This window comes from Myxine glutinosa, chromosome 7, assembly GCF_964187855.1.
Source record: "Myxine glutinosa chromosome 7, kmMyxGlut1.1, whole genome shotgun sequence".
NCBI classification, from domain to species: domain Eukaryota; kingdom Metazoa; phylum Chordata; class Myxini; order Myxiniformes; family Myxinidae; genus Myxine; species Myxine glutinosa.
The window spans coordinates 29,546,222-29,557,266 of record NC_136267.1 but is presented as its reverse complement, the minus strand read 5'-3'; positions in this window follow the sequence as shown (position 1 = coordinate 29,557,266).

The window sequence follows — 11,045 nt, the reverse complement described above, 5'->3', positions numbered from 1 at the left end:
ATGCTGGTGATAAGAGTGGTGCTGGTGATAAGGGTGGTGCTGGTGGTAAGAGTGGTGCTGGTGATAAGTGGTGCTGGTGGTAACGGTGGTGCTGGTGGTAAGAGTGGTGCTGGTGATCAGGGTGGTGTTGGTGGTAAGAGTGATGCTGGTGGTAAGAGTAGTGCTGGTGATAAGGGTGGTGTTGGTTGTAAGAGTGGTGCTGGTGATCAGGGTGGTGTTGGTGGTAAGAGTGATGCTGGTGATAAGAGTGGTGCTGGTGATAAGGATGGTGTTGGTGGTAAGAGTGATGCTGGTGGTAAGAGTGGTGCTGGTGATAAGGGTGGTGTTGGTAGTAAGAGTGGTGCTGGTGTTCAGGGTGGTGTTGGTGGTAAGAGTGATGCTGGTGATAAGAGTGGTGCTGGTGATAAAGCTGGTGTTGGTGATAAGGGTGATGCTGGTGGTAAGAGTGGTGTTGGTGATAAGGGTGGTGTTGGTGGTAAGGGTGATGCTGGTGATAAGAGTGGTGCTGGTGATAAGGGTGGTGTTGGTGGTAAGGGTGATGCTGGTGATAAGAGTGGTGCTGGTGATAAGGCTGGTGTTGGTGATAAGGGTGATGCTGGTGGTAACAGTGGTGTTGGTGATAAGGCTGGTGTTGGTGATAAGGGTGGTGTTGGTGGTGTGGAAATGTAACTCATTGATTGGGACTGGTAACTCATTTTTATTTTATTTTTTTTTTTATTTTTTTTGTATACTGAATCGAGGCTCGTGAAAGAGCTAACATTTACTTCACAAACAAATCAACCAGACAAACAAAATATATAAAAAGAGGGAGCGGAAAACAAGATGGGGAGAGAAGGTGAAGCACACAAACACAACATTTGAGAGCAGGGAGATGTGTGGAAGGGAGAGGGCTTGGGGGGAGGAGGCATGGGAAGGGGGGGGGGGGGTGGAGGGAGAAGTATAAAACACAAGGACACCAATGACTTCCAGGACAGAAGTTGGTATTTCAAAAAAGTGGAATTGGGGTGAAATTAGCGGGGGTAGAAAAGATCAAGGTTTTGGATGGGGGAAGATAAGAGATGGTGGTGAACAGCTGTTTTAAAGACCTGGAGGGTGGAGTGGGATTGAAGAGAGTGAGGGAGTTTGTTCCAGAGGCGGGAGAAAAGAGGAATGAAGGAGTGAAGGTGAGCAGAGAGTCTTGATTTTGGCAGTTTGACCATAAGAGGGTTGCAGGCAGATCTTGTGCGACCTGTAGGAATATTTGCGGGACAGAGCCCAGAGAGAGCTGGGGGGGCAAGGCCAGAGAGGAGTCGGTAGAAGATGGAAAGACCACCAACCTGCCTGCGGTGAGTGAGTGAGAGGCCCTTGGAGTTAGCTTCATCGCGGGAGATTCCAATGATTCTGAATGCTTTGGTTTCAACAGCGTGAAGACGAGCTAGGTGTGAAGCAGGAGCACCAGCCCAGAGGAGAGAGCAGTATTCCATTGAGCTGCGGATGAAAGCCTTGTATGTGGTGAGGAGCTCAGGTGTGCCAAGGAAGGACTTCGCACGACGGAGGATCCCCAGTCGGCGACTGGCTTTGGAGGCCAGATTTGAAATGTGGTTTTCCCAGGAAAGATCATGGCAGATAGTGAGACCCAAAAGCTTGAGTGACAGAACTTCTTGGAGAGGATTATTCAGAAAGTGGATGGGAGGGTTGTCCAGTCGGTCTTTTCGGAGAGACATCGTAAGAGTGTGAGATTTGTCAGGATTGAAAGACATGTTCCACTTGTTTGCCCAGTCTGTGATTTTGTCCAGGTCTGCAGAGAGTGAGGAGGCAGCAGACTGCCGAGCTGAGGGATGAAGAATGGAGCGACAGAGAGTAGAGTCATCAGCAAAGAGATACAGAGGATTTTCAAGAGAGTCAGAGAGATCATTGATGAAGACCAGAAAAAGGACAGGGCCTAGAACACTGCCTTGTGGAACTCCAGCCTGAACAGGAAGAGGAGATGAGAGAAACCCATTCAGGGCCACACGTTGACTACGACTAGAGAGGAAGTCCGCCAGCCATGCGTGGAGATTTCCATGGATACCAAAAGAGGAGAGTTTGGTGAGCAGAGCGGGGTGCCAGACCGTATCGAAGGCACGTGATATGTCAAGGGAGACTGCTCTAATTTCCTGTTTGGCATTGAGGACCTCCATCCATTGTTGAGAAAGCAGAAGCAGCATGTCCAGAGTAGAGTGTCCAGGTCTGAAACCAAATTGATGATCAGAGATCAAGCCATTGGAGAAGAGGAAAGATTTCATATCTGAAGCAATGATGGATTCCATGACTTTGCTGATAATTGGGAGAAGGCTGATTGGTCTGTAGTTGCTGGGATCTGTTTTTGCACCTTTTTTGTGCAAAGCGGTGATGTTGGCAGATTTCCAAGCAGATGGAAGATGACCTTGAGCAAAAGAGAGGGTGAAGAGAACAGAGAGAGGGAGTGAAAGAGCGGAAGAACAGGATTTTAGGACCCGTGGGCTGATGCCGTCAGGTCCAGTTGCAGAATCCGAGTCGAGGGTTGACAGAAACTTTTCCACCTTGTCAGGAGGAAAGGACACAGAGTCCAGGAGCAGCTGGGTACGACTGGGTACGGTGGGTACAGAGAGGGATGGGTTTGGGACACAGGATTTAGAGGCAAACACAGAGTTGAGGCATTCAGCTTTTTCGCGTGCGGAGTCAGCCGTGTGGCCATTTGAGGTGAGGGAGGGGATGGAGGGGGAACAAACACCAGAAACAGATTTGACCAGACGCCACCAGGATTTGGAAGAGGGAGACAGATAAGAGAGTTCGGTCCTGAGAACGGAGAGATATTGTTTCCTGGCTCTCCTGAGCGTGGACACACACTTGTTTCGGGCTTTGTGAAAGGAAATGAGATTTCCTTCCGTTGGATTTGCTTTCCAGGAGACGAAAGCAAGTTGTTTCTGGGCAATAGCCTCACCACAAGATTCCGTGTACCATGGACGGGAGGAAGGGTATGACAACAGAAGACGAGATGGGATAAATCTGTGCATGAGAGAGAGCAGTTTGCTTTGGAAGAATTCCCAGGAAGAATTGATGTCAGAGGCGGTAGAGATGGGAGACCAGTCCAGATGATTGATGGCTGCTTGAAGACCGTGCCAGTTGGCCTGAGTGAAATGCCAGACTCGTCGACGCTGAGGAGGCTCTCTGAGAATGGTCAGAGAGATGTCCACTTTAACAAGCACATGATCAGAAGAGCCGATTGGAGCAGAAGAAGAGCAGCAGACATTTTCAGGGAAGTTAGTCATAACCAAGTCCAGAAGAGAAGATGCTCCGTTGACTGAAATCCGGGTCGGGAAATTGACAGTTTGTGTCAGTCCCAGTGAGTCACAGAAGTCCTTTGCTGAAGAGCCATGGCTGGTGAGAGAGGTACCTACACCCAGCCAACGGGCATGGTGACAGTTGAAATCACCACATATGAGGAAGAGAGAGTTGGGATGGGTAGATAGAAGTTGGTCCATATTCTCAGACAGCGAGATGTAGATGGAGTCATCACTGTTTGGTGGACGGTACAACACACATATGAACAAAACGTGGGAGCGAAGGGGAAGCCGTAGCCAAAGGAATTCCTGGGGGTGAGGTGGAGAGAGGGCAGTGCAGGGCGAGTGAGGAAGAGAGTTTTTTTATAAAGATAGCAACCCCACCTCCAGGACGAGGCTCAGGTCTATCATACCGGAGTAGGGAGTAACCTGGGAGAGATACCAAGGAATCAGAGACATCGTGAAGGAGGAAAGTTTCTGTTAAGCAGATCACGTCTGGTTTGTCAGAAGCAACCTGTATGGACAGATCAGACATGTTTGAGCGAAGGCCCCGGATGTTTGAGGTCCATACTGTTAAGGAAGAGGAAGGGGGAGCATCGGATACAGAACAGGGGGGGGGAGTGGTAGGGTAAGATGTGGAAGAGGAGGAAGAGGTAGGGAGAGCTGTTGAAGGTGTGTCAGAGATTACAGAATAGATCGGAGAAAGGGAAGGATGGGGCAGACAAAAGGTTTGATGGTGATTGGGAGAGGCGCAGTGAGGTGTTATTTGACGAGGGGGAAGAGCGAGGCAGAAGGTTGAGGGAGATGAAGGTGAAAGTTGGAAGGGGGAAGAAGCGGGGAGGACGCTTTGAGGGGGAGGGGTGAGAGGGGAGTCTAGGAGGGGAGGAGCGAGGGAGAGTCTCGGAGGGGAGGGGTGTGGGGGGAGATTTGAAAGGAATGGGTGATTGGGAAGATTTGGAGGGGAGGGGCAAGGGGGAAGATTTGAAAGAGATGGGTGATGGGGATGATTTGGAGGGGATTGGCAAGGGGGTAGATTTAGAGGGGAGGGGGGATGGGAAATGGGATTTTGGGGTGATGGGATTTTGAAAAATGTACGATTAATGGGAAACGAACATTTATTGCAAAATGAGTTTCTTGAGACATTCGAGTCAAAAATACGTTTGAGGACGCTGGAGGGATTCATTGGGACTGGTAACAAAGCAGATAGACGATTTCGTAAATGAATGTCAGGAATGTGCACGAACATGGTAATCTCTTGTCCACCTGGTCACAGCCCCAGGCTGGAGCACCCCCCTATTGTTTGGTAAATGGAACTCGCAGCAGGAGGGGAGCGAGCTGGTGCCAGTGAGGCGACCGAGTAACGTTTGCGGAGAACAGATTAGGATTAGCGGAGGAAGGATTAAGATTGCGGTGCCCATAAAAGAGTGAACATCTCCTTGACTCAGGAGCACTCATCCTCAGAAGCCCTGCCCGACGGAATGAACGCGCACCACGAGTACGGCGCTGCAGCCACGAAAGAGGGACTATGCGGATAGAGTTACCTGGTCCATTGAGTTAAACGGTAGTTATTTGGTATTGGAATGAAGTGAACAACCAGTTAATAAAGTTGTGATCTTTTGTAAAACCTGTTTCCGACCATTGGCGTCTTGAGTCCCTACACACTTCCACGACAATCTGGAGGCACCGCTGGGATTTCGAGTGGACGTCGCCAAGGTAAGCATGGCGTCTTGGGGATGGTCCATTACGAAATACGAACCTGTGTTTAATTCTGAACATGGTGGAGGATGTGTGTGTGGGGCTTGCCGCGATATAGGTAAAAGTCACGGATGGAACGTTTTAAATGATTCTATTATTCGTGTGCTTGCGAGGATGCGTACGTTATACGCTGGGTGTTAAGAGCCTTACTCTGGTCTGCAGGCAAATCGGCTCATGAAGTGCACCATGAGGCGATTTGTTTGCCGGTTCGGTAAGGTTCGGTAAGGTCCGTACACGTGTACAATCGTGTACACCCGTTTTAAATAAATAAATAAATAATTTTTTTCAGTTTTCCCGCCATTTCTAAAACTCGTTTGATTAACATATAAATTAATGACAGACAACGCCATCTCATGCCGGTCCAGAATTATTGTGAAAGATGGCGATTGGATGAAAATTGCATACCGACACTCCCTCACTGTCCCTCATTGTCCCTCATTTCCATTTCGACTACCTGTCTCTTGCCCCCGCTCTTTCTTGCGAAATGAACGTTCTTTGAACAAGTGGAATGATTTAGGAATGTTTAGAGGTCATTGCAATATTAATTACTTGGGATCATTTGTGAAATTTCATGAACAGATATGTGCAATGGATCTAATTTGAGTGAGTATGAGAAAATTTGGTGCAGGATTCGTGGAATGTACAAGGCTGGTACATGTGTTTAGCACTTGAAGACGTACCCCTGAGCTGCCCGCTCTAGGTGTGCGATTAAGGCGGCAGACAAAGAAAGTATTATATACAGATATTTTTTCTCAGTCAAATTGGATGGGAAAAATGCACTTTTATATTTTCCCCCATTGCAATGTGCTTATATTTTGGAACGGCTAGGGGGATTTAAATAAAATAAAAATGAGTAAGCTTTTCAGACATGCTTCACGGTTAAATGAAAGACAATAATTAAGCGCTTTGGGGAAGGCAATGGCAAACCACCCAATGTCGTACACGATATTTTCAGCACGATCATGGATTTGAGAATGCATGTAACTTGCAGTGTTGAACAAATTAATACAGAGAGAAAGAGATAGACAGGGAGAGAGAAAGACATAGAGAGAGAGACAGAGAGAGAGATAGACAAAGAGAGACAAACAGACAGAGAGACAGAGAGAGAGACAGAAAGAAAGAGAGAGAGACATAGAGACAGACAGAGATAAAGATGATATTCAGACAGATAGAGAGAGACAGACAGACAGACAGAGAGAGATAGACAGAGAGAGACAGAAAGTGAGAGAGAGACAGACAGAGAGAGATAGACAGAGAGAGACAAACAGACAGAGATAAAGATGATATTCAGACAGATAGAGAGAGACAGACAGACAGACAGAGAGAGATAGACAGAGAGAGACAGAAAGTGAGAGAGAGACAGACAGAGAGAGATAGACAGAGAGAGACAAACAGACAGAGAGACAGAGAGAGAGAGACAGAAAGAAAGAGAGAGAGACATAGAGACAGACAGAGATAAAGATGATATTCAGACAGATAGAGAGAGACAGAGAGACAGACAGAGAGAGATAGACAGAGAGAGACAAACAGACAGAGAGACAAAGAGAGAGAGACAGAAAGAAAGAGAGAGAGACATAGAGACAGACAGAGATAAAGATGATATTCAGACAGATAGAGAGAGACAGACAGACAGACAGAGAGAGATAGACAGAGAGAGAGACAGAAAGTGAGAGAGAGACAGACAGAGAGAGATAGACAGAGAGAGACAAACAGACAGAGAGACAGAGAGAGAGAGACAGAAAGAAAGAGAGAGAGACAAAGAGACAGACAGAGATAAAGATGATATTCAGACAGATAGAGAGAGACAGACAGAGATAGACAGAGAGAGACAGAAAGTGAGAGAGAGACAGACAGAGAGAGATAGAGAGAGACAGAAAGTGAGAGAGAGACAGACAGAGAGACATAGACAGACAGAGAGATAGACAGACAGAGAGAGAGACAGACAGAGAGAGAGACAGACAGAGAGAACCACAGACAGAGAGAGAGAGATAGACAGACAGAGAGAGAGATAGACAGACAGAGAGAGACAGAGAGAGAGAGACAGACAGAGAGAGACATAGACAGACAGAAAGAGAGACAGACAGAGAGAGAACATTTTTGGGAACATTCAAATGTTGGGTTTTGCTGACGTTTCCACAATGTTGTTTCAACGTTTTTCACATTACTTTCCTGCAACATTGAAATAATGTTGTTGTAAAACGTTTCCACAACGTCGCCACAACGTTTCACTTTCGTTGTTGCAACGTTTTGCTCCAACGTTTTGGGAACATTCAAATGTTGGGTTTTGCTAACGTTTCCACAACGTCGCCACAACGTTTCACTTTCGTTGTTGCAACGTTTTGCTCCAACGTTTTGGGAACATTCAAATGTTGGGTTTTGCTAACGTTTCCACAACGTCGCCACAACGTTTCACTTTCGTTGTTGCAACGTTTTGCTCCAACGTTTTGGGGACACTCAAATGTTAAGTAAATCGGATAAGAATTCACGAGTTATTTAATTATTAGGGATTAATGAAGTACTTATTTAATTAATTACATTTCTTATTACATTACAGTAATTACATTACAGTAATTACCTGAGGTAATTACAGTAATTACAGTTCTGGTAATTACAGTAATTACAGTAATCATTACAGTAATTGCAGTAATCTTATTACAGTAATTACATTACATTAACTCAGGCACCTTTTGAGTAAGGAAGCTGATATTTGGACATGACACTGACCAAGTGATGTGCCTGTCAAGGAAAATTTTGATTTATTGATTAATCATTTAATAAATTAACTCGTTGATTTATAAATGACTTATTTAATTAAAATTCCTCAGAGATACATCTTCGGATGAAATACTTGCAGATTGGTTATGCTATGAGCCAATTGATTAAGGAAAATATTTTGTGATGGCCATATTGGCAATTTCGTGGCCATATTCGTGGCAACTCAGTTAGTGCCACTGCACCTTTAAAATGCATCCCTGCGTTCATTTTTCGATCGATTGAGTTGAAATTTTGAATAATCGGATCTGGACTGTCGTTGTTAACGACTCTAGCACGCACCCGTCCAATCAGGATGGAGCGGTATGGTCCCCGGATCATCACTGCCCGCAGTTTTAATTAGTTTTACTTTTTCTCTTGGTCATATAATTTTGAAGACATGCATGTCATGATATAGGAAATGTTTGTTCTGTTGAACGGAATAAATGTTGTTTATTTGTGTGGGTGTGTATTTTTGTGTATTTTGTATATATTTTCACGGCTAATTCCAGTTAACATCCTGCAAAATTTGCTCGTTTTTCTGGCCGAGTCGAAATTGCGTTGAGTTCCTATGGCATGCACCATTAAAAGCGCTGTGTAATGGTTGAGCTCCCTTTATTTCGTTTTGGTCATGCGGATGAGCAGACAAAGTGACGAATGCTGCGGCTGGAGCAGTAGAAGCGATGTTTTTAATTGAAACGATGTAATTTAATTAAAAGTGGGAGGGGGCAACACCACGCATACCTCTTTTAAGGTGTGTATAAACCCTGGAATAAACGTGGGAGGGGGCAACACCACGCATACCTCTTTTAAGGTGTGTATAAACCCTGGAATATTTCAGCAATCAATACAATGCTGAAACTATGTAAGTTAATTTAATGAGTAATTTAATGAGTAATTTAATGAGTAATTTAATGAGTAATTTAATGAGTAATTTAATGAGTAATTTAATGAGTAATTTAATGAGTAATTTAATGAGTAATTAAAAGTGGGAGGGGGCAACACCACGCATACCTCTTTTAAGGTGTGTATAAACCCTGGAATAAACGTGGGAGGGGGCAACACCACGCATACCTCTTTTAAGGTGTGTATAAACCCTGGAATATTTCAGCAATCAATACGATGCTGAAATGATGTAATTTACTGTGTAAGATGGTCGACCTTGGGTTTGTTTGGGTTTTGTTGTTTATTTTTGTGGGTGTGTATTTTTGTGTATTTTGTATATATTTTCACGGCTAATTCCAGTTAACATCCTGCAAAATTTGCTCGTTTTTCTGGCCGAGTCGAAATTGCGTTGAGTTCCTATGGCATGCGCCATTAAAAGCGCTGTGTAATGGTTGAGCTCCCTTTATTTCGTTTTGGTCACGCGGATGAGCAGACAAAATGACGAATGCTGCGGCTGGAGCAGTGGAAGCGATTTTTTAATTGTTCAATGATTATTCGATATTGTTATGACTTATTGTCAATAGGTATACTAAGTGGCCATGAGGTAGCCTGTTGCTATGTACAGTTTTATTCTATTGTTGATTATACCACATAGCTGTGGTGATAAAGGAAATGTTCGTTTTAAATTGATGATTATGATAGGACCATGACTATAAAATCATGATGATTATTATGAATGATATCATAGGGTTCAAATGCAGAATGATTGCATGAACTTGGGAAAGAACTTTCAAGCCCTATGGGATAAATTGGGTGTTACAAGCGATGGAGTTTCAAAATTTAGCATGATTGAAGGAATTTTACAGTCTTATTTCAGGAGTTTTACGAAATTTATATTGCCAAGAGATTTGGGTACTATTAAAAGAAAATTGATGAGATATTTTTTCCCAAAGAACTTTAATATCTGCCATCCATTTTGGCGGTCTCACGAATGAAGGATGAGTTGCCTTTAGTGGTTGCAAAGAAAATTTGTGAAGACCAGGCAAAATGGAAAAATAGGTCAGATATGACCCTAGGACAGAACAGTGATTCGTCAATTGACATGAGGTATGAACCAGAGGTGACGACCGATGAGCTTCGATCTCAGTCAATAGATGGACCTGTCCTGACATCATTGGGGAAAGGGCTTATGCAAGGATTCATCCAAAATGATTAATTTGATTTATTGATGAATATTGATAAATTAATTGAAATTGAATAATTGAATTGAACTGAATAAATTTAATTGAATAAATTTAACTGAATAAATTGAACTGAATGAATTGAATTGAATATATTGATTGTTTGATTGATGAAAATGCGGTCTCAAGAAAGAAGCTTTGATATCTTTGTGAGATATTATCAATGTGAAGACAACCTTGGAAAATTGAGCAAGGTGGTGAGTTTATATATAGATATATATGTGCGGTTACCATTGTGTGATTTCCCCTTCAACAGAGCGGACACCTGAGGATTCACCCATTTCATACTGACCCTCTGGCTCATCTGCAAATACTGATCTGTGAGATTGGATTGTGCAAAAGCCACAGGTGAGAGAGATTCTCTGGAAATCACCGTTTGAACAGGTGGAGAGACCCTTCCTGGAGGTACGAGTGAAGCTTTAGAGGAACAAACTACAACACATCCAACGCTACTTTGATAAAAGGCAGAATGGGAAATGGAGCCTGCAAGAATACACAAGGACAACCAGAGATTCCACAAAAAGGTACTTGTACACATCATATGTACGACCGTTATGGTGCCGAAGCTATAAGGCAGGTCGAGAATTGGTATTTGTGGACAAAGGGACATGATGAGGAGTTTCCAAGAGATGGTACATTTGAGCGAAGTCGATTGGAAAGATTGGAACAAAGATTGAAAGCCAGGAAGAGACAGAATCTAACGGTAGACTGGCTTGCATTCCATCTTTGGGATGGTGAATCCAGACAACGGGAACAGCAAGAACGGATAACGGATCTAGAACTTAAAATAAAAAGGATACAGGATACAGTGGAGGAGTCAAATGCACAACTGCCCTCGAAATTAGGAATGAAAGTGACAGTTGTCCCATCTGATTTCCAGTTGTCTCCCCAAAAAGGATGGTACAGAGAATTTTTTCGTGTTTCAGAAGATAACGAGAGATTGCAGTGGCAACTCAGGGATGTAGAGATGCAGCCCAGCAATACAAGTGCACAGGTGCACAGACCAGGCAACGACAGAAACCGGTGTTTCAAGTGTGGACGGATGGGACATTGGAAAAGAGGATGTCCGTATACCAAAAGGAAGACAAGTTCATAGGGTAAACCAAGATCAAGGGTACCAGTGCTGACCGAT